At 38.7% G+C, this 24835-nt stretch overlaps 1 pseudogene; it reads left to right on the top strand.

The window, feature by feature from the left end:
* Positions 1 to 6484: 6484 nt before the first annotated feature.
* Positions 6485 to 7603, top strand: LOC117701569 (FANCD2 opposite strand protein-like; annotated as a pseudogene).
* Positions 7604 to 24835: the final 17232 nt, after the last annotated feature.

The following is a 24835-nucleotide window of genomic DNA, read 5'->3' as shown; positions in this document are numbered from 1 at the left end:
TTTAGAACCCCTGGTAATGGAAAGGCTTTGTAAGAATAACTTAGACCCCACAGCTGCAGCTAGCTTCCTCCACCTGCAAAGCCCTCTTTTCTTTTCTACCCCTCCTCATATCCTGTTTTCAGAGTATATAACCTGTGTGAACAATAAAATCTTTGCCAGCTTGATCAGACTTCTTGACTTGCTGTGCCTTTTTATTTTCTTGTGCATCTCAGCCCGCTCCATGGGGTCTAAGGGTCCCACTTGATTGTCCAGCTCGCCTGGACAGCCCTTCAGTTTTGCTTGCAAGACTTTATTTATTAAAGTTCATCTTAGATATTTTGCTTATTCTTTAATGTTACATAGCCTATCCCTCAGAGAATTTGTTTCAGGGGAATTCTAGTTCAATTTTCTCTAAGTTTAGAAAACAATTGATTTTAAAAGATACATTTTAGGTAATAGTAACAAACAAAAAGTATTCACAATTCCATGAGGTTTAGATTATCCAGTATGGTACTCAGCTTCCAATATGGCCTCTAATAATCTTTGCCTTTTACAAATCATGCCTTTGTATAACTTGTATAACATTGTACCACAATCCGTACAAGTAACTGACAGAATACATTTGAAGTTGTAATACATGGCTTTCAAGATGTGACATGTCTTAGTGTTTTGTCCTGCTGGGACAAAAGACCCAAGAATAAGTAATTTATGATAATATCAACTTACTTCTGAAGGTCTGAAGGCCAAGACCTCTAAGGTTGAGGCACCATTATTTAGCAAGAGTCTTCTTGCTGCAGTATCACATGGAATGCAACAAAATGAATAGAAGGAGATAGAGATGGGCAGAATAATATCTATAAAAATGTTACTACTGAAGCAACACATTTACCTTTGATACCAAGATTAATCCACACATGAGGGCACTACTTTAATGACACAAACTCCTCTTTGAAGCCCTTCCTCAGGTTTGTAATACATACATTCCAGGGGAAACATGTGAATAATAACAGTAGCCCAAAGATGAAGCTACCTTTTCCCTTGTTCAACTATGCAAGTCCATGCCTCATGCACCTTGACTTCCATGGTTCTCTTCCAAACCCATTGCACAGGCCTTAGTAATATATTTTAATGATTCTAAATGTTTATGCAAAAATTATTGCAAATAACACATACATTAATTAACAATGCTGTCTCTCTACACCCTGACATCTCTTCTGTTACTCTTGTCCTTATTTTCTATAGCAGAAGGACAGCAGTGAGTAGAAGTGAAATGAATATATTTAGCCTGTGCATATAAGCTGTAGTTACAGGATTCATTGTTGCTGCTGTTTGCACTTGAGTTACTGCTTACTGTCTTGGTGTAGGAAGCACATCTAAGAATATTTCTCTCTCCTGCTGACTTGACTCACTTGGTAGCAAGGTCAAGGTTCTATCTTAGTGAAGATATGCACACAGTACTTGAGATTTAAAATAGCAAAGAGAAATACAACTAGAAATATCTGAAGTCAGAAGTTAGTCTGTGGAAAAAAACCATTTCTAATTATCCAAATATGTAAAATTATAAGCAGAAGGTTCAATTTTTATTTTCTGCTACTTAAATATAAATTCTCTCCTGTCAGAAATAAACTTGTTTAAGAATTTATTTCTCCATGTTTTGATATGAGATTTTCTCAAGTAAGCCATAAAATGTATACTATACTATAGGACAAACAAACTATGGATTTCTGAGCTTGAAGGCCAACCTGGTCTACAGAGTGAGTTCCAGGACAGCCAAGGCTACAAAGAGAAACCCTGTCTTGAAACACCCCCTCCCAAAAGACAAACAAACTAGCCTGTCAATGAGTGTTGTAACACACACACACACACACACACACACACACACACACACACGAGAATATCTACTCCACCAGAAATTCCAAATGCCTTCAAGAGTCATAGCTTACTTAGGAAATAAACTTGATAAAACTTTTCACCAATTTGAAAATTTATCACACTTTCTGTGATCTTGCTAGTGATGTTGCACAAATGAAATGAAGGTTTATTAAGCCATGGAGAGAAAATTAAAGAGTATAAATCAAGAATACTGTGGACCAAAACAGAGGTATTGTACCAGCAGATTAGAAATTATTATTTTATGACTCATGTTTATGGTATTTACCTGTCTTGAGAGAGTTTTGCTATAAATTTTCTCATCATAAATAAATGGACATACATTTCCTGTATTATCTTTTCTGTTCTATCATATATTTAACAAGATGAATCTACTAGTTACTTTTCTCACTGCTGTGACAATATGAGAAGGAATATTTTGCTTCACTATTTGAAGGCACAGACCTTTCTGGCAGGGAAGGCCCAGCAGCAGGAACAGGATTAAGCTCCTGCATTAAGCTTGGTGCATTAATTACATTCTCAATCAGGAAGCAAAGAGTAATGACCACTGTTGCTCAGCTCCCTGTCTCCTTTTTATTCAAGTCAGAACCCCAGCCCATGAGACGGTTCCATCTAAATTCAGGGTAGATCATCCCACCTTAGTTAACCTAATCTAGACACTCATTTACAGAAGTTCACAGAGGCATATTTTCTTAGTTATTATAAAGCCAGTCAGGTAGGTGATGATTATTAATAATTATGTCATCAAATTCTATAGGTCTGGAAAGGACACTGATAGACCCAGTCAATGGGAAGGATTATCTGGCAATAGGCTTCTTAACTCTAATCTAGTGAAGGCCACAGTAAGAAAGGCTTTTGCAGAGTATCAATATGTATGCTAGGCTGCCTCTTTTAGTAGCCATTTCTTACTCAATCCTTCTTCTGCCCAGCTTACATGACCCTCTAGACTCCAACTATGTCATACCATATAAATGTACACAACGTCTGTGTAAATGGCTAGACAGTTTACCAGTCTGAGTAGGATTCCCCATAGACAACTAAAAGAGACATTTAGAAAAGACACTGGGGACAAGAAAGTGGAAATATAAAAGAATTTGGATTGTATCATCTGTGAGAAGGTAAACTATTTTACTACAAATGTGTTTCTTTGGCATATTTAGTGTTGATTTAAAAGACGTATGGAGATCTGCAGATTTGGGATGATTCTAAAAGTTGTGCTTTTATAAAAAGAAATGTGCATCTATCTCTACATTAGTAAAAGAAACAGTGAATGTAGATATGAGCTTTTCTTCTCAACTTTCCTCATTTCCTGCCTAAGTGAAACTTCCCACAGGAAGAAGAGATTGGGAGTTTGACATCTATTCACATGGAGGTGGCCAAAGGCAGATGCTACTTACAACCTGTGTTACTTTTCTTCATCCCAGAAGACCAAGGTCTACATGGTAGTCAACTTGATCTAAGTATATGGCTCAGTACAGAGCTCTTCCCTAGGAAGTTAAGACCCTGGATATGGCTCTGAGTACCACAAGAAAAGGTTGAACAATTATTTTGACCCTTGAGAATTTAGTCCTCTCATGACTTAGAGGTGTAATATAATTTGTATACTCTTACTGTTTTCTGTCTAGTGTACATTTATTTCATATATGAAAATGACTAAACAATCAAAAGGAAATGAATAAACTGAAAATTTCCCATACCACAACCTAACTGGGAGCCACTCCATGGTTTTGGATAAAATATTCATACATATATATGAGATAATATAGTGGAAGTGTTTTTGATTGTGTCAAATTCATTATTATTTGTGGTAGCAGAACTATACCTTAAATTATATACTATAATGTTTTGAATTTTCTGGATTGTTTATTTTATATGTATTTAGTTTTATAAGATACATTAAAACTAACTTTGGTTGAATGATATGGGAGTTTGTGTGATTAGCTTGACTCGTCCCTGATACTTTTTATATTTAGCCAATGTGCTTAATTAAAAAAAGACTCATAGGATTATAAGTTACTAAGGGTATAACAATATATTCTGACCTGAATGTATTCTGTTGTGGTAATTTGAATGAGAATGTCCCCTAGATGCTCATTGTTTCAATACTTGGACTCTAGTTGATGGAATTGTTTAGGAAGTATTAGGAGATGTGGCCTTGTTGAAGGAGGTATGTCACAGGGAAGGTTTTGAGGTTTCAAAAGACTCGTACTATTTCACAATTTCAAGCTGCTTCTCTTTACTTCCTGCTTACAGTTTGAGATGTGAGCTCTCTAAGGTTCATGCTACAATGCTTTTGCTCTGCCATCATAGATTCTTACCTGCTGAAACGTTAAGTCCAATTAAATGCTTTTATGAGTTGACTTGGTCATGGTATTTTATCATAGCAATAAAAAAGTAACTAATACAGCTGTATACAGCAAGTGACACAAAACACTTTTTGAAGACCTTAGTGATCGTCCTAGCAAATGACTACTAAAATCCCGATGAAAGATTGATTGATCAAAAATATCAATTGTGATGATAATTTTAACTTGTAGTGAGTTGTGTGTTGCTGAAGCAGGATTTAAATATAGGAAAAGATTTGAGGGGTATAAGAAAGAGAAAGAGCCCTTCCTCCCTTGCCATCACCCTTCTCAGATCTAACCTAATGTTTATATCTCCAGTATTTTTCTTACTATGTCAAGTATTTCAGCGTAGTTGACAGGAGATTTACCTATATGGGTACTGTACACAGAAATCACACTTTTTCCTGAAATACCATAGGCAACACTATTAAGATAGTCAGTGAACCATACTTATTATCTTTTCTAAACATCTATTGTAAGAGCTTTGTGTGGTCTCTATATAGCAAACTTACACTGATTATATATATATATATATATATATATATATATGTGTGTGTGTGTGTGTGTGTGTGTGTGTGTGTGTATGTATTTCTATCTTAATTGGGTTTCTTTCTCATATTTAGGGCTGCCAAGTGCTTTTATAAATAATCTTATAATTTAATTCATAAAACTTTGTTTCATAAGGAAGTGAGTACATCAAGATATTTTTGTTCTCCCCCCTCAATTTTATTTAAGATTAACTACTTCAAATAATGTACTCCAAAGCCCCAAGATTCCTTCTATAGCTTATACGTAAGAACTTAGGTATCTGTTTCTCACTTGAAGTCTACAGTTGATTCTTCCCCTTATCAAAAACCTCACTGATTTTGTTTCACTTTGAGTGTTGAATGTGAATAGAGGTCCCTGTGGCTCTGAGACAATGTCCCTCCATTTTTTTTCTACCCACATGGAGGTGTGTTCTCCAATGTCAATGACATTGCTTCACACTAGTGAATGCCTATCTTCAAAGATAGATTAAAGCAAAACAAAACAGAGAACAAGCACAGACATGGTAGTATGGAACTGTAGTCCCCACACTTGGGGAACTGAGGCAGGATGACCATGTGTTTGGGGCTAACCTGGGTTATATAGTGTGTATAACAGGGTACCTAGGGATACAAAGCAAATTCAAGGCCAGTCTGGGATATATAGAAAGTTTAAGACTAGCCTGGACTACTTAGTACCTTAGTTAGGGTGTTTGTTTGTTTTGTTTTGCTATGAAGAAACACCATAACTACAGCAACTCTTATCAAAGAAAACATGGCATTGACTTATAGTTTCAGAGTTTTAGTCCATCATTGTCACTACAGGAAACATGGCAGAGTACAGGCAGGCATGGTGCTGGAGAAGGAGCCGAGAGTTCTGCATCTTAATTCAAAGTTAGTAAAAGGAGACTGTGTATAGCTTGAGCACAGGAGACCTCAAAGGCCACCCCCACAGTGACACACTTCCTTCAATAAGGCTGTACTTCCTAATAGTGACACTCCCCTATGGGACAAGTATTCAACCACCTGAGACTATGTGGGCCATGCCTGTTCAAATCACCACACTTATCAAGGGATTATCCTTTGATCTTTTTTCTCAGCATTGGAGAATGAACTCAGAGCCCCATACATACTAGGCATGTCCTCTACCAGTACGTTACAAATTCAACACACAGACTCCATCTTGAAGAAACTACCAAAACCAACCAAAACAACCAAATACAGATATAGAACAAGATAAATAAAACATATTTCAAAATCACGACTGTAGTTTTTCTGAATGGAAGCATCCAATGAGAAGAGAACCACAAAGAAGATAGATGAAGAACAAGAAATAGTGGAAATATCTTTTAGATTTGTTCATTACTTGTTATTTTATTTAAGATAGTGTTACAGGTGACTTACTGATGGTTTTATCTGTTTATTGGTATAATTATAACATCTTATTTCCTATTTGCTTTTATTACATAACAAAATAAATCTAAACTATCATTCTTTACTCATAATGTGATTATGGAACCCAAAAAATTTTTCTTAGCCTCCAGTGTCCCATATCTGGCTTCTGAGGATTGGGCAGTAGGCAGTCCCTGACACCTCACAGAAGGGTACCTCTAGCCTCCAGCCCTGCTGTGAGTTAGATTCTGGTGGCCTTAGGTCACAAAGGCTGTTGCTAAGTGCCAGACACAGAAAAGACTCAGCTGCTACTTTGGAGTCTGTATTGCGTTGGGGAGTGCAGTCAGACTATCAATGGCAGGATACCAGCTCTGGTCACCATGGACCCCCCTAGATGAGAATTTGCAATGGCTGCGGAGAACAACACCTACATTTGCCTCCAAACATCCTTTTAGGGTCTCACCTTTCTTTCCACAGAAGCCCTTCTGATCTTGAAGTACATCAGTGCTTTCATGAAGTTGCTGTAGTCTTAGAGAGACCCAGGACGGAAGCTGTGAAGAGCTCAGAGTTATCTGGCCACCCACCTGATCCCCAGAGAGGAACAGCAGCCAGGAAGAAGCGAGTGATTAAGAAGCCCCAGCCCATCCGTCTCATTGGATTGGATTCAGTCTTTGGCAGGGTTATTACCATCCAGCCACCCAGGTGGACTGGAACCTTCAGAGTTTCTGAAACATCAGCCTTCAGCAAAATTGTCAGTAAAGACCAACAGTGGCCCACTGGCCTCAAGGAGCAACAGATTGAGATGACAATGGCCATGTGCAAACAGATGCTACGCTCGATTCTTCTGCTGTATGCAATATACAAAAAGTGTACCTTTGCCTTGCAACACTCCCAGTAAAGTGTTTCCATCTGATCCCAGTACTTCACACAATACTGTATGGTATGTACTGGTGCTTTCAAATTCCTGTTTGTATAAGTCAAACTGTAACCTCATATTTGATATTTTGCCCTTCTGTCAAGCTATAATTGCCTAGAAGTTCTGCTCCTTCCTTTCTCTTCACAAGCAGGGCCAACAAGACTGAGCAAGGAAGAACATTTCTGTTTGAAAGCTGAATGGACATTTAAAAGTTAAACTACCATCCATCATCATGCTCATATGGTACTGAAGAGTCAGACAAACCACTCAAGTCAGCCAGTCCAGTATGAACATACTCAAGCCCCAAAGATAACTGAAGAGGTTAGGGGAGAAAAGGGACTTTATATATACATATATATCAAGACATGTATGATTTTCTGACTACCAGAAGATGAAGCAATCAAAAGCCAAAATCTTTGTGTGCGTTAAGGACCAATTTGAGAACAGCTGCCATCATCAAACAGATTATGACCACAGAAACCTAACCATAGGACCCTAATATCAATGTGGGTAAAAATGTTAAAAAATATTAAGTAATCCTTACAGCCTGACAAGGATTAAATTGATAGCAATTTTGTGACTGGACATTTTGTTGGAAGACATAAGCGTTCCCACATTAGCTTCTGGTATTCTAGTTCCATAAACCATCATTGTTTTATTCAAGGGGAGTTTAGAATTTCTTATTTCAAACTGTAATTTAGTCCTAAAAGCAGAACTCTTAAACAATTAATCAAAAAAGACTTGTAGTTTCACCCTATTGTAACTGGGTTCTGTTAAAATTGTGAGTTTAAAAATTGTCCTTTGGATGTCCCATGTTCTATGATTGGAGAGCTCCTAGCTCCAAATGTTCAGATGTGAGTACATAGCTTGTAGTAACTATAGAAACCAGGAAAGTAAAAGGGAACTATAGCCAGGATAGGGGGCTTGGGGAACAATAGAGAGGGGAACGGCAATGTGTAAATAATCTGATTACAGATATGGGAAAGGGGGAGTCCTTAGTGAATGGGAGTGAATACAAAAGAAAGTAGAAAGAAGGAAAAGAGGATGGTAGAATACAGGATACAGTGCTATAACAGAAAATGGGAGGGGGCTTCATATGGAGAGGGAGGGAGGTAAATACAGAAGAAGAAAGGAGGAGGGCAAAAGGAAATAGCAGGATACAAGTGATCTGGCAAAGTGCAGGCTCATTAGGAAAGGGAGGTAAATACAGGAAGAGAAAAGAAGGTAAAACAATATAGATGACTAAAAAGATAGAAGAAATCATACTATTAACTATTTACCTAAAAATCCCTATAACACAGGTACTTAAGTATATAAGTATAGACACATAGTTCTAATGAACTGTTCTCATCTGAGCTGGTGGTGCTTCCTCAAAGAATCGAAGACTACCCAATAAAAATCCCAATGCCAGGTATGGGGAGCCCTCATTGAATCCTTGGTTAGGGCTGCCTCAACAAAATATAGCCTATTGCTGTTGTCCTTGGTTAATTCCCAGACGCAAAAGGTAAGTCTCTATTGCTGAAGACAACATGCACTTCAGAAATTGGCTCCAGAGGCCCATTAGGTAGAACAGACCTAATTTACTCATCCTGAGGTCTAGCTTTCATGGCATCAGAAATTGCCATACAGGCTTCCAAAGAAGAGAGGCAACTAAGAGTCCCATCCAACTACAACACCTAGGAATCAAGTCAGAGGTGCCTCTACTGACAATGGGCTCAAAGTTCTCACATCAATCCTTAATTAAGAAAGTGACCTAAAGGCTTGACTATAGCCTGATCTTATGGGGTATTTTTCTCAACTGAGACTCCATACTCTCTGATGATTTTGGCTTGTTTTGTTGACATAAAATTAGTCAGTAAAACTGACATCTTGCTCACCTGACTCACAAACATATTGCTTCTCAAAACTTTTCCTTTCTCATTTATTCCCAACATGGCATGTTAATATTCATATCACAATATAAAATACAATTTTTTAAAAAAAGTCCCCCAGTTCTTACAAATTCAAACACATTAAAACTCCAGTCTCTTTATATAGTATCCCACAATCTCCTTTAAAAGAGCAAAGTCATTCCTCTGTAGGCTCCTGTAAAATCAAAATTAAATGAAATAACTTCTCATTTCAAGAGGGAAAGAACCAGGGCACAGTCATAATCTGAACAAAGCAAAATGGAACTCCATCTATAAAATAACTCAATGTGCAATGTCTGGGATTCATTCATGATCTTGTGGGTTCATCTAAAGAGCTTAGGTTGCTTCTTTGGCTCTGTCCTCTACAGCACACACAGCTTGTCTGGCTTCTAAGCTCTGGCAGGCTCCACTCCACTACTGATGCTGTTCTTGGTGGTTGTCCCATGGTACTGATATCTCCAAAATGCTACTGTCTTCAGCTGCAACTGGGCTGTACTTCATGGTGTACTCTCCTAGGCTTTCTTCATGGTGCCAAACTTTAACTTTCCTGTATGACCCCTAAGTCCTGGGTCACAAACTGCTACTGAGGTTGTATCTTCACCAATGACCTCCCCTGTCCTTTCACAGTGACAGGCCTCAGCTGCTCTCCATGACCCCTAATGTTTTCAAAACCAGTACCACCTGGGTGACTCTTATAGTACCAAGTTCAGCTGCAGCAGGAGGTAAACCCTTAGCCATATCTGGAACACAGTTTCTGTGTGCTGACCCTCTAAAAACACTTTATAGAAGATTTCACCTTAATGATACTGGTCTCTTCCTAATCACCAGTTTTCAGCATGAGCCAACCAACATTGAATATCCCAGAAAAGCAAAAGTTTCACACTAGCAGTTCTAGTATCTTCTTAATCACAGCCGATTCTTCAGCCCCAGCTAACCAGAACCACAGCACTTCAGTTCGAAATAACAGCCTGATAAACTTCCAAAGCCCTTAATAGTTTTATCTTCTAGACTCATACGTAACATCTCACCAAGATTTGAACACTCAATAGCTTTTATAGCACAAGGTTCCAAAACCTTTCTACCATCTACCCCCAAGGCAACATGGTTAGGTCTGTTACTCCAGATACCAACACAAGTCCTGGTTAAGGTTTATATTGCTAGAAATAATGTTGATGAAACACTATGACCAAAAAGGCAAGCTTGGGAGGAAAGGGTTTATTTGTCTTACACTTACACATCACTGTTCATCATTGAAGGGCATCAGGAGAGGAATTCAAACAGGGCAGAAACCTGGAGGCAGGAGCTGATGCAGAAGCCATAGAGGAGTTCTGCCTTACTGGTTTTTTTATGGTCTGCTCAGTCTGCTTTCTTATAGAACCCAGGACCGAGAGCCCAGGGATGGCATCACCACAATGCACTGGGCCCTCCCCCATAAATCATTTATTTAAAAAAAATTCTCTACAGTTTACCTGCAGCCTGATCTCATGGAGGCATTTTCTCAATTGAGAACCCCCACCTTCGATGATTCTAGATTGTGTCAAATTGACATAAAATCAGCCAAGAAACAACATCAGTGACAAGCATGGTAGAATAACCTTGTAGGTGCAGAAAGACAAATATCTTGGCAATAAACAGTGGCTCTCTAGTTGGACTTAAGACCCACTCAACAAGAATACCATGCCTGGTCCTAGAAACCTAGCTAACTACTCAGTACTAGTGAAGTCATGGATACTGGGAGAGAGTCTATAAACTAATAATATACTAAATCAGCATAATCCCTAACAGCAGTCTATAAAAATTTATCTGCATACCCATAGATAGGTTAGTCTTCAGCCCTCATTAAGGACGCTTCTCTTTGAAACATATGAAGATCACTTCAAAAAAAAAAAAACCCTATAATCAATATGTAAAGTTATAAAGCCCTGTCCTAATTGATACATCTACAAAACACTCCCAATCCTAAATCTCAGGAACCACTGTGGAAGAGAGGGCAGAAAGATTGTAAAAACCAGAAGACCAGCGAATTTTGCTCTGAGATTGTGTCTGCTAGTAAAATTAGAGGCTACACCCATAAAGTCTCATCAACATGACCCCCAACTGTGAGCTGAACACCAAGGAACTAGTCAAAGTGTGTAGGGAAAAACCCATGACCAGATACAAGGAACTGTAGACAACTAAATAAAGCTGGGAGCAGAAGAGATGGCTCTTCCCCAGGGAAAAGCATACCAATTGGTTGTCTAGTGCCAACTGGTCAGCCCTAAAACATTACATACAATAATGTTACAATGCATACAAATAACATTATGTAGATCCTCCATATGATCAAAAGGTTATATTTGGGAATACTGATGTATATAGAAACATATACATAAAATGAATGCAGTAAAAATTGGTGAAAAAAGAGGCCATTAATCTGAAGGAGAGCACAGAGTGGTACATGAGAGGCTTTTGAGGGAGAAAAGGGAAGAGAAAATTTGTAAATTAAAATAAAATTTCAAAAATTAATAAAACCAAAAAAAGTTCTAATAAAGCACAGAAATTTTCACTGAGTGAAAGGGATCTCTTATTAATCACAGGTGATTTTTCAGTTCCAGCTGATTAGCAAACAGAGAGTCCCAACTCAAAATGTCACCCAAACATCCCATATCTATGTTTTTATTTAAGTCCTTTTTTTCAACTTCATGAGTCAGGACTCCACAGTCCACATTTATCTTGGTATTACTGTCTTCCAAATATCCAGTAGAGTATACCATGAAACTTGGACCACTCAATGACTTTTCTAGCTCAAAGTTCCAAACACGTATGCAATCTTTCCATAAAACAAGATGGTCATGTCCAACACAGCAACGTCCCACTTCTCTTGGAACCATGTGCTGTTCCAGTTTTATTCTGTTGCTGTGATAAAACATTTTAACCAAAAGTAACTTGAAGAGGAAAGGGTTTATTTGGCTAATACTTCCATGTTACAACCCATCATGTAGGGAAGGCCAGGCAGGGGACCTGAGGCAGTAACCACACTCACAGCCTTATTCACAGCTTTTTTTATATACATGTAGGACCCACTTATTCAGGAAAAGATGTGGCCTACAGTGGGATGGACCTTCCTACATCAATATGCAATTAATTGAGCAATTCCTAAATTGAGGTTTCTTTTTCCTGGGTGAGTCTAGGTTGTGTCAAGTTGACATAAAAGCTAACAGTGGCTAATAGCTATAGAACAGCTCAAGTCACAATTAACCATGTCTTGGCTGCAGTGGTGTCTGGTTGTGGGAAGCCATGGCAGGCCTTATTCTTGGCAAGCACTCACCCTTGGCTCTCCTATCTACTGTTCTTCTTTCTGCTTACCTTCCATGATTCACTTGCTGTATTTTCAGTACTCAGAACTCAAACAAGCCTCATAGCAACCCACCTTAGTAACCCTTCCTCCTGATCTTTAGATTTAGCCACATCCTGCTGGATAGATGTTTTTTAGAACTCCTGGTAATGGCAAGGCTTTGTGAGAACAACAGGTATGACCTAGTTAGAACCCACAGCTGCAGCCAGCTTCCTCCCCTGCAAAGCTCCTTTACCTTCCTGCCCCTCCCCATATCCTGTTTTCAGAGTACATAACCTGTGTGAACAATAAAATCTTTGCCAGCTTGATCAGAATTCTTGACGTGCTGTGCCTCCTTATTTTCTCACGCATCTCAATCCTCTTCACAGGGTCTAGGGTCCACTTGATTGTCAGCTGGACTGACATCTGGTAAGTACTGAGACTTTTGTTTTCCATTAATGTCAAAGTTTCTTTCTCAGGAGTGTCTGGTGCTGTTCTGTGTGAGTTCTCCTACAGTTTTGCCAGAGTATGTGACTACCTAGTTCTTCTACCTCAGTTCACCCTATTGTGAACTTCATATTATAAGGTAGAGAGGTCCTCAGCTTTTTCTCATGTTAATATCACAATGTAATTTTATGTAAGAACAAAGAGCATTTTCTCCAGAGAACCCCAAGTGAACCAAAGCAACATGTGCATAACTTGGTAGTAATACTAATTGTTATTCCAACCTATGCCAGCCTCATCCATCTTAAACATCAACATATGTTTCTTGTCCTCCAGGGTCTGCTCAGAGATGTGATAAGGAAATCTTGCCTTCCTCTATGGAGGAAATAAAAGAAAACTCTGACTATATGCCATAAACTATAATTTAGATGGATTAAAGGCCTGCAAAGGAATGGTGAAACTTCACATTAAATAGAAGAGACTGTGAGAGAATATATTCCTCATAAAGAATTGTAAAATGACTTTCAAAAACAAGTCTTAGTGCAAATATAACTGTGTAAATCTTTATTCATATATTACGAACCTTTCTGTGTCACAAATAAAACAATGGACAAAGTTACAACTAATGTACTGGAAGAAGATATTTATAGTTCTCCAGTGATGACCTTCTCTCTCCACAATAAATGCTTGAAATTAACAACAACAACAGCAAGAAAAGTAGAAAAGTTTATTGAAAATAGCATTTCACCAGAGATAGGGGAGAGCTCATGTGGCCCCACCTCCTTGAGGGACAGTTGGCATTTAACAAGTGCTAGGGCAAAGGGTATCATTTTCTGTAGTGGTGACACCACTGAAAAGTAGTTGAGTGTTCCACTCATGATCATACAATCAATCCCAATTAAACTCCTGGTTATACATGGACATGAAGATTGGAGTGGCCCTTCTTGTGAAGAAGTGTTTTAGCAGAAGAAGGAGGGGGATAGGAGAAGATGATGGGAATGAAAGTTCTGAAAATCCACTATCTCCAAAACAAATAAACATACAGTAAACAAAGAAAACATCAGGCCAAAGATAAAAGGAAATAAGAAATTAACAGACAAGAAGCATTCAACAAACATAAAAAGAGAGATACTTATAATCATTGGAATTCAGAGGCTATAAATGAAAAATAATAGAAAATAGAAACCCATCAAATAGGCAAAGCAATGATGAATCTGGATGGTGAGTAATATTAAACTGTTGGTAGACTAATATGAAGTAATGCTCTGTGAGAATGTAGATAAGGTAAAGCCATCTTAGTCGTGTGTGTCTGTGTGTGCATGTGTACACTTGTCTGTATTGATATAATGGGGGTAAATTGAGGGGTGTTCCATCTAGTTTTGGTTAAAGAAGGAAGTTAAACGTCCATCATTGGGGAAATAGTGATGAAGGCAGATGTAAATGATGAAAATATCATACAGTAATTGCAAACTAGGAGTCTACCAGGGAGTTTGTAGAACAACATGGGACATATATTTTCAGTATAGCACAGTAGACATACAAATTATATTAATTGAAATGAGATTCATTCTTAAGTTACTATACACACAATAAATATCACTGTGTTTTTTCAAGATTATATTAGACAATGTGCCTGCTTATTTAATCAGTTTCTTTTCTTCCTTCTTCCCCTCTTTCATAACTTTGTCCATTTGATTTAGCCAGTTGTGTCTATGAATATTAGTAAAATCCAACTGCAAATGTTTTTCTATGCTCTAGTCATGCTGTTGTGGAAAACCATTTCTCATAAAAATAGGAGTTAGGAGGCTGAAGAGATGGCTCAGTGATTAAGAATATTGTCTACATTTTTAATAGACCCACTTTCAGTTACCAGCACCCACACAGTAGCTCATATCCATTTATAACTGTAGCTCCAAGGTATCTGATACCATCTTCTTGCCTTTATACACCAGCCATGAATATGGTTCCCAGCTATGTGTGCAGGCAAACATTCATACATACTAAGTTAAATTGAATTCCAGCTTTAATTCATGGTAGTCTGATAGGATTCAATTTTTTTGATTCTGTTGATGCTTGCTTTGTGACCAAGTATGTGGTCAATGTTGGATAAGGTTCCATGAGGTACTAAGGAGAAGATATAATCTTTTGTGTTTTTGGGTGAAAGATTTGTAGATATCTGTTAGATTCATTTGATTTATACCTTTGTTAGTTTCAATATTTCCCTGTTTAGTTTTTTTCTAGATGACCTGTCAGCTGGGGAGAATGGGGTGTTGAAGTCTCCCCCTATTGATGTGCAGGATTCAATGTGTGATTTAGCAATGTTTCTTTTACGAATGTGGATGCATTTGCATTTGGGGCATAGCTGTTCAGAATTGAGACATCATCTTGGTGTATTTTTCCATTGATAAGTGTGAAGTATCCTTCCATATGTATTTTGATTACTTTTGGTAGAAAGTCTATTTTATTAGATATTAGAATGGCTACTCCAGTTTGATTTTTTGAGGGGGGGGATCCTTTTGCTTGGAAAACCTTTTACTTTTTTAAATCTGAGGTAATGTCTATATTTGTTGCTGAGGTGTTTTTCTTGTATACACTAGAATGATGGACCCTGTTTACACATCCATTCTGTTAGCCTGTGTCTTTTTATTCAGGGAATTGAGACCATTGATGTTGAGAGATATAATGACCAATGATTGTTAGTTCCTGTTATTTTGATGTTTTTGGTAGTACTCTGTGTGTGTGTGTGTGTGTGTGTGTGTGTGTGTGTGTTTGTGTGATTCTATTCTTTTGGATTTGATGGTGTGGAATTATCTATTTCTTGTGTTTTCTTGGGTGTAGTTACCCTCATTGTGTTGGAGTTTGTCTTCTGGTATACTTTCTATGGGTGGATTAGTGTACTGAGAAAATCAACAAGGTAGACAAGCCCTTAGCCAAACTAATTAAAGTCTTTAATTTCTTTTTTTAAAAATTTCTTCCCTGACCCAGTGATCACTGAGTAGAGAGTTGTTCTGTTTCCATGAGTATGTAGGCTTTCTGTTGTTTCTTCTGTGTTGTTGACATTCAGCTTTCTTTGTGGGTGATACATCCAGCAGTGTTTTATTGTTTACAATTATTTGAACTATCTCAGCTCTTTTGTGCTTCCACATAACTTTTTTAAATTTTTTTCTTAAATGTTTTTAATGGAAATATACTTATAACACTTCCCTTTCCATTTTTTAAATATGACTTAATTTGATGACTCAAAAGTCACTCAATTACCATGTAGACTAGAATGGATGAAGCCTTAAAGCTCCTTCAGGGCTATCTTGGGATTCTCAGACTGAAATTCTCTATTCGTGGGAGCTATTTTCTATGTAAAGAGTATTGGTGTTTTCCTGATTGCTGTGCTTGGAGAAAGCTGAGACTTACAGAATTGTCCCTAGATTTGACAAGACTTGGTATACCCAGATGATTTCTCAGATTAATGACTCCATGTGAGAAGAATTAACAGACCTGTGTCAAGGTGCAGTTTATTCTGACTCCATCATCACCTGATTTCAAGTTCTTGGGAGCTTCCACATGAGAACAACCTAGCTGAGCCCAATATCACCTCACAAGAGAGTTGACAGAAACTGGTTCTTTAAGTTACCAAATATTAGGTTGCTCTTCATTGGTTGTTGCTTTTATTTTGGCAATTCTGGGGATTGAATGCAGGACACTGTACATGCTAAATACATGCTCTGTACCTGATCGATGTCTCTGGCCCGTTGAGGTGGTTTTGTTGGACCTGAAAGTCTCAACTCTGGGATACGCAGTGCACAGAGACACGGAGACCGAGATTGATGCAAACAGCAAGAGGAATTTTTATTCAACATGTCAGAGTCACTTCATTCTCACAGGAGGAAGGACCCCAAATTTCTGAAGCACACCACCTTTTATACTTTAGCATAGGCAGACTTTAGCAACAGCAAAACTTGCTTAAACCTAATGGATACTTTACTTAGCCTTTAAACTTATTGGCCACATTCAGGCAATTATTTCTGGTGGGCTATGCTTATCCAGGCCTGTGAAGGGTACAGCTGTTACTATCAGTACATTGTGTGGTTTTTCTCTGACTTGTTTTTTTAACTCTGTCCCTGCTACAGGAACAGCCTGACCAGTAGGGTGGTTGTGTGTCTAAAGGCCCTTTCTGTTTCCTTGGTTATTATGGGAATTTATCAGGATGGTCTCACAGTTTTCTAATGATTCAGTAGGTATGCACAATGTGTTTTCACTTTGTCAGTACAAAAAATGGGAAAATCTACAGAAACTACAGGAGAACTTTAAAAGCAACCTAGCAAGTATTGATTCAAGTATCAAGGAATCAAAGCATGGTGTGGTTTTGAGGAACTGGTATATTTTGATCAAACATACTAAAAGAACATCAATTATAGTTCAAGTCAATGAACATGATTTCAAATTACCTGGGAACCATGCTATTGAGTGTGTAGAAATGAATCTCTAGTGCAATGATAATCATAACAGAAATGTTAATAATAAGCTAAGAAAACCTAAATCAAAGCATAGATAATTTCTCTTTGATCAGGAACAGAGAAAAATTATCTACCTTAATGTGGAGGCCACTGCATGCTCAAGCTCTTGATTTAGAAGGAGCTTCAGTTAAGAGAACTCTATAAAGCAAACACACTGAACTTTTGTTTAGGTAATGTATTGGCTGGTTTGTGTGTCAACTTGACACAAGCTGGAGTTATCATAGAGAAAGGAGCCTCTCTTGAGGAAATGCCTCCATGAGATCCAGCTGTAAGGCATTTTCTCATTTAGTGATCAAGAATGGGAGGGCCCATTGTGGTGGTACCATCTGTGGGCTGGTAGTCCAAGGTCTATAAGAAAGCAAGCTGAGCAAGCCAGGGGAACCAAGCCATAAATAACATTCCTCCATAGCCTCTGCATCAGCTCCTGCTTTCTGACATGCTTGTGTTATAGTCCTGACTTCCTTTAATGATGAACAGCAGTGTGGAAGTGTAAGCTGAATAAACCCTTTCCTCCCCAACTTGCTTCTTGGTCATGATGTTTTTTGCAGGAATAGATACCTTGACTAAGACAAATTGGTACCAGCATAGTGGGGCATTCCTGTGACAACCTGACCATGTTTTGAGGAGGACTGTGGAAGGACTCTGGAACTTGGGGCTAGAAAAGCCATTGGGTGTTAAGAGCTCTGTGGGATGGTCTGTAGGAGCTTAGAAGATAATGTTGAGAACACTGCAAACCATGGAGCCCTGTCTTGTGAAATTTCATAGGGAAGATTACCATGGACTCTTATCAGGGTAGTTGCTGTTTGGATTGTGAAGATTCTGTGGTTTTGGTTAGCTGGGGCTGAATAATCAGCTGTGATGAACAAGACCAGAACTACTAAAGCACAACCTTTGCATTACTGGGACTATTGATGCTGGTTAGGCTGGAGCTAAGAAATTAGTGGTGATTAAGAAGAGACAAGCATCACTGAGGTAAAATCTTCTGGTGTTTTCTGAGAATACAGAGGCTGTGTTCCAGAAGGTTGTACCTTGTGCTGTGGCTAGACTTGGTAATGTGTACGAATCACCCAGGTGGTACTGGTTTTGAAGGCATGAGGCCATCATGAAGAACAGTTGAGGCTTGGTACTATAAGAACTATGGAAGGCCCTCAGTGAAGGTACAGCCCCAGTTGCAGTTGATACCTGGGACTGAAGGGATCATGCAAAGGAGTTGAGGCTTGGCACCATGAAGAGGGCCTATGAGAGGTTATTGGTGAAGCCTAGTTGCAGCAGGAGACAGTAGTGTTTTTGAGATGCCAGTACCATAAGATGACAAACAAAAACAGCAGCAGCAGTGAAGTACAGGCAGCTGGAGCCTAGAAGACAAGATGAGTGCTACAGGGAAGAACTGGAGAAGTGACCCAAGCCCTTGGAGGAGCCCAGAAGATCGTGAGTAGATCCCAGACATTGGAGGGTTAGAGTTTGATTTTGCTTTTGATTGTGACTGTACCCTGATATTTTTCCCTCTTGAAGGAGGAAAGTATTTTTGGTCAAGCTCTCACTTTGGAAGGAGCTTCAGTTAAGAGAACTCTATAAAGCAAACACACTGAACTTTTGTTAGGTAATGTATTGGCTGGTTTTGTGTGTCAACTTGACACAAGCTGGAATTATCATAGAGAAAGGAGCCTCCCTTGAGGAAATGCCTCCATGAGATCCAACTGTAAGGCATTCTCTCAATTAGTGAACAAGAATGGGAGGGCCCATTGTGGGTGGTACCATCTGTGGGCTGGTAGTCCAAGGTTCTATAAGAAAGCAAGCTGAGCAAGCTGAGCAAGCCAGGGAACCAAGCCAGTAACACCTCTCCATGGCCTCAGCTTCAGCCTCCTGATCTGCTTGAATTCCAGTCCTTACTTCCTTTGGTGATGGACAGCAAGGTGGAGGTGTAAGCTGAATAAACCCTTTTCTCCTCAACTTGCTTCTTGGTCATGATGTTTGTGCAGGATGCAAACCCCAACTAGACAGGCAACATGGCATGGAAATTGTCTTGCTATGGCATGTATAGATTAAATAAATTTCATTTGTATTCCATCACCAGGAACAAATCTTTTCCTCTCCAGTTTAGTCTCACTTCCTTAAGCTCAGTGATGATGACAATATGACATAGTCATATTGCCATAGCAACATATTTTCAGGCTTAGGAACAGCATGATGAACATGGCATTGGCAGGTCTTGCCCTTCTGCCCATTCCCTCTGCCTTGCTAAACGTCATTAGATTACATTCCTAAAGATAGCCCCAAGGTCTATTTCTTTATTTCCACTTTCTCCTCCTGAGGCTGACTGCTATCAAAGTGTTGAAATCTGGCAACCAAAAGCCCCCTTTGGTTCACCTAATTAACACACCCAATCAAAATTAACCCTCATTCTAACATGAAGTTTCCCCTTTTATCTTTGTAAACTGCCATTTGCCTATGAGCTGAGTCTGTTTCCAGATAGTCCTTTGTCCCTCCCATCTTGGACAAATACCCTGACTCCTCTCCCTTGCTCTCTTTCCCTTTTTCTTTTCCTCCGTCTCCTGTCTTTGTCTCTTATTCCTTGCCCTTTGTCCCTCTGGGCAAGTAAATTTCTTTTGTCCTGAGAACTTGGTCTTGAGGGTCCTAAGCAGATACTGATCCTTTCATACCATATTTAAGAATTCTATTTGCAGAAAATTTATGTTGGGGAAAAAAAGCTTTAATTTATTGCCATATTTGATTTTCAAAATACTCTGTAAGATACCTCTTCTGCAGATATTACACACATTTTTTGTAATTTTCAGATATTGAGGTTTCTTTGCTTTTTTGTCATGAACAATATAAGTAAATGCCTACCCCACCCTCCCACCCAGTTATATACCACCATAGTTTGATTTCTCTTGTGGAACTCATTACTATCTTATAATGCTGAAGTTCTTTTGGAAATATTAATCAAAAGCTTTATGTGTAGATTTAACTTTTACAACATAATTAAATGATTTAACTTACAAGACAATATATAATGATATAAAGGATCCTGGGTATTAAATTGAATTTATTCTTCACTTAACATGCAAGTCTCAAACTCGACTATGCTTTAGAATCATATGGAAGACTCGATAATTCACATTTCTAGATAACTGCTATTTCCTAAGCCTTAGGTGAAGCCCAATGGTTGTCATTTTCTCCAAGTTTCTAGATGATGCTGATAAGATTTCTTGAGGGGAATTATAGCCTTGTGAGGTGTGTGTGTGTGTGTGGTGTGTGGTGTGTGGTGTGTGTGTGTGTGCTGTGTGTGTGTATGTGGAAACAAGAGTTCAACTTTGATGTCTATTAAGTGTTAGCCAGTTCATCTTTGGAAGCGTGTTTTCACTGACCTGAAGTTGCCTAATAAGTTAGGCTGGGCAGTTAGTGAGCTTCAGAGATCCTGCCTGTCTCTACCCTCCCAGTACTGAGATTAAAAGCCCATGTCACCATGCTCACGTTTTACAATGTGGTTTCTGGGGACTGAACTCCATTGCCTGGCTCTCTCCAAACAGATTTCTTCCTAGTCCAAGTTTATGATTTTGTGAAGAAAGAAAGTTGACCATGTTCTTTCTGTGTCCGCATTGGTTTAAAATAATATGACACTACTTACCAAAGAAAATATTATTATTAATGACAATACTAATTATGTAAATAGGGGGAAATGGTAGCCTAAGATAGAAGCTATAATTAAATGGTGGGATGGGTGGATGGGAAGGGATGAGGCTGACACAAAACACTTCATTTCTCATAGATAAAATGTCAGAGAACCTAAAGAAGGTTGAACAAAATCCAACAATGTGATGATAGAATTTAAAGCTAAATAACTAAGACTAGAGTATAATAATGTCCCTCATGGGACTTATGTTAGAGGAGAAGAAGAGAGAGGGGGAATATAATAGAGGTATTTATTCTTTTTCTATTTATTTATTTATTTATTTATTTATTTATATTTTATATTTATTTACATTCAGATGCCATCCCCTTTCCCCATTTCCCCTCCCTAGAAAACCCTATCCCTTGCGCTTTTTTCCTTTTGCTTTTATACATTTTTTTAAATGTTAATCAAAGGCTTTATAAGTTTAGTAATGCTCATCAGAAGTGTAACCCAATACCCAACCTAGATATATAAACTATCTTTGACTGGTGGAGACAGGTGAACATCTGCCTCCATGCCCCCCTCTCTTTCTCTCTGTTTCTCTCTCTCATCACCTAGCTTCTCCTCTCCTTCATCTCTCCTCTTCTTATTCCATCTTTTCCTCTCGGTACTCCTTCCCCCTTAGCTCCTCCTACATATCACCCTTCCTGTTTAGAGTAGTTGACAAAAGTCATTCAATGTCAATAAGCCATGAAGTTGGATTAACTCTATCTATGAAAAATAGATAAGAGAAACTGAAGACAGAAACTGGGCCAGCTAGGCTAGAGCATGTGCTTAGCATATTGAGGTCTTTTGTTCCATGGCCAGAATCACCAAATAAGTAACACTAACATCTAGAAAATAGATGCATTCAGGAATTATCTCCGAATTGAGACTGATGATGGATAAAAGATGGCTGTTTTGGGTGTGAGTTCTTTGGCAGAATTTATCTATTTTGTGTGTGGAAGGAGTGGGCCATGGCATGTGTGTGGGAGGATAAAAGATAGCTTATACAATCTTTCTCTCCTCCTACCTTATGGGTCCCACACATGGAACTCATTTCATCAAGCTGAGACTCAGGCACTGCTGTCTACCGAACATCTCACTGTCTGCCTGGCTTCCCTTGTGAAACTTAATTGAAACCACCACTACCAGTAACACCAGCACCACCACCACTAACACCACAACCTACATACTGGTATTCCTCTTATTAAAAAGAAGTAAAAAAAAAAATGTAAGTAGGTCACTTGATTTAAAAATACAAAGGGAAATTGCAATTCTTTTTTTTCTAAGGTAGAGTCTCCTTATGTAAATCAAGTGGCCTTGAACTTGGGGCAGTTTCCCCTGCCTCAACCATCTGAGCCTGTGTGAGTTCAAATCTCAAGTCTCACTGATCTGTATGTAGTATTTGAGGTAAGTTCTTTGGAGTCTCTAGCCTCAATTTTCCTATCTTAAAAGTTGAAGAAGATAATTTTATCTCTGATTGTTCTGAGAATTTGATGTAATAATTATGCATGAAGATCACATAACACAGGATCTGGCATACTAAATGAATACATTTTGGCTACTATTATTATGGATATCATTATTACCCATACTGAGAACAGACCAGCACCTTGATCAGCAAGACTAAGAGGTATAGACAAAATGGAGGGAAAAAAGCCACCTTTGGTCCTGTGTAGATTATTGAGTGATGTGCTGTAGTACACTTCCTTACATCTTGTGTCATAGTGAATGTGTGTATGTCAGTGTCTGGATTACTATGCCTTTGTAAATAAATTCGAGGAGTACTATAGAGACAGAGTACTCAACTTCTCTAAATCTGATTCAATAATTTCACTTCATCACAAATGTGGCTCACATCAGCATTTGCAAGGCAGTGATAGAAGGTTTGCTGTGAATTTGATGGCAGCCGTTCTAGCCAGTGAATTTTAGACCAGCCTAGGATATAGGGTGAGACTTTGTATCAGCCCTTCTTCCTAGTGTAGCTTTTACAATAATGGTTTTCAAAAGGGCATAGGGTGGTATAGAGAACTTACTCCATACTCATCCTTGCTAGAGGGCGCATGAGGGAATAGCATTCTCTCAAGGTACTCTGTCTGGAAGTTCCAAGTGGAATCTGTCGGGAACTGAACTTGAATACACAGGCTTTGTTGCCAGATGAATAACGTAGGGTGGAGTGACCTGAGCTGACTTTATCCTCATGCCCTATAAATACTTGAGAATGGCATAGTTACACTAAAGTTCAGCATCTTCAATAATTCACCTGTCAGGTTGAATTATTCCATCTACGCTGATCCTGTCGTTATAACTTGACTCTAAAATGAATGCAGTTGAGAAAAGTCACATTGCCACAAGAAGCTTAACCTATGGATTTAGCACTAATAAAATCCTGACCCACACAGGTCAGTACATCATAATTATTGGACTTTCCATTCCTGGGGCAACTTGGCATGTTACACAGAAATATTTCTAGAGAATGGGTCTGAGCCAGGACAAGAAGCCAAAATGTCCCCTATGGCTTTAATGACTCACACAGGGATTGTATTTTCTGCCTAAGAAGAAATGTCTCCATTGCTCCTTCTGACCAGGAGAATATGTGGTCTGTTGAGTCAGTAATTGAGGCAAAAATCCTTGATAGTATACCATGATTCCTGTCCCTGGTGTTCCCAAACTGTCCAACCCTCTCCCCTGCAATATAAGAGGGTCTGTATTCATGTGCTTTTTACTTTAGCATACAATAGAGGAGAAATTTAGAGCTTAGCCTTAATATTCCAAATCTGTTAGTTTTTTTAGAAATCCAGGTCTGTCTGTCTGTCTGTCTGTATTTATTTATTTGTGTGTGTGTGTGTGTGTGTGTGTGTGTAGTCTGTATGAGCAAGTGTGGGTGTCCCAAAGAGGTCAGAAGACAGCACTGGATCCCTGGTGCGTCTGTTTATGGTTTTGAGAACTGAACTTGTACCCTCTGCAAGAGCAAAAAGTGCTTTGTGATAGCTGTTTTTAGGTTGCCAACTTGACTACATATGGAACTAAAAACCCAAAACAGAGGACACATGTGTGAAAGGTTTTTTGTTTAATTTGTAGTGGGAAGATCCATTTGTAATCTCGAACTTTGAATTAGGGAGTCACATCTTTAAACCATGACTTTCGAGATAGGAAGACACACACCTGTATCTGGCCCCACCTTCTGCTACTGGAAGAAGGAAGCTTTTGCTTTTGCCTGTTTTGGCCTCCTCTTTCGGCATATCCATTCTTTCATGGGCGTATAGCCAACACTTTGGGAATCCACTGTGTACTAAAGACTAGATGAAAGATTCAACCTCTTGAACTGAACAACTACTGGGTTCTTGGACTTCCTGTTCATAGCAGTCATTGTTGGATCAGCTGGACTGCGTCTGTAAGTCATTCAATACATTTCCCCTTCTTTATATAAATAGGTTCATTCTATAAGTTTTGTTACTTCTAGAGAACCTGACTAATACATGCTCTTAACTGCTGAGCTATCTCTTCAACCCCAGTTTGAAGAAACCAAAAGAAGATTAACACTAGCCTGACATGATCAGATTGAAAACCCTTAAAGGGGGCCTATAGATCTCTTTAAGACTTCTTTAGGGCGTCATAATATGTTCCCTACAGAACGGTAAGCAGACTCCAGTTTCACAGCCGCAAAATGCCGGACTGTAGGGAAATGGTTGTAAGGAAATCTATTCTTCCAACAACTTGCATGAGCTTAGAAACTGACTCATTGTCCACCATGCCTTCAGATTAAAATTCCTCCCAGGTATATAACCTTGATTGAAAACCTTGTGCGACTATCTATGTCCAAATTCCTGATCCATAGAGAACTTCAAAATAATTACGTATGTGTCACGTAAAGTCTTTTTTCTTTGTAGGACTGTAACTCAAACTAGAGAGACTGGCACATGTTGTAGCTTGACACATGCCACACTTCTAGTCTT

Source organism: Arvicanthis niloticus, unplaced genomic scaffold, assembly GCF_011762505.2.
Source record: "Arvicanthis niloticus isolate mArvNil1 unplaced genomic scaffold, mArvNil1.pat.X pat_scaffold_1367_arrow_ctg1, whole genome shotgun sequence".
NCBI lineage: Eukaryota > Metazoa > Chordata > Mammalia > Rodentia > Muridae > Arvicanthis > Arvicanthis niloticus.
The sequence above is the reverse complement of the archived record's forward strand: the minus strand, read 5'-3'. Positions and strand labels throughout refer to the sequence as shown.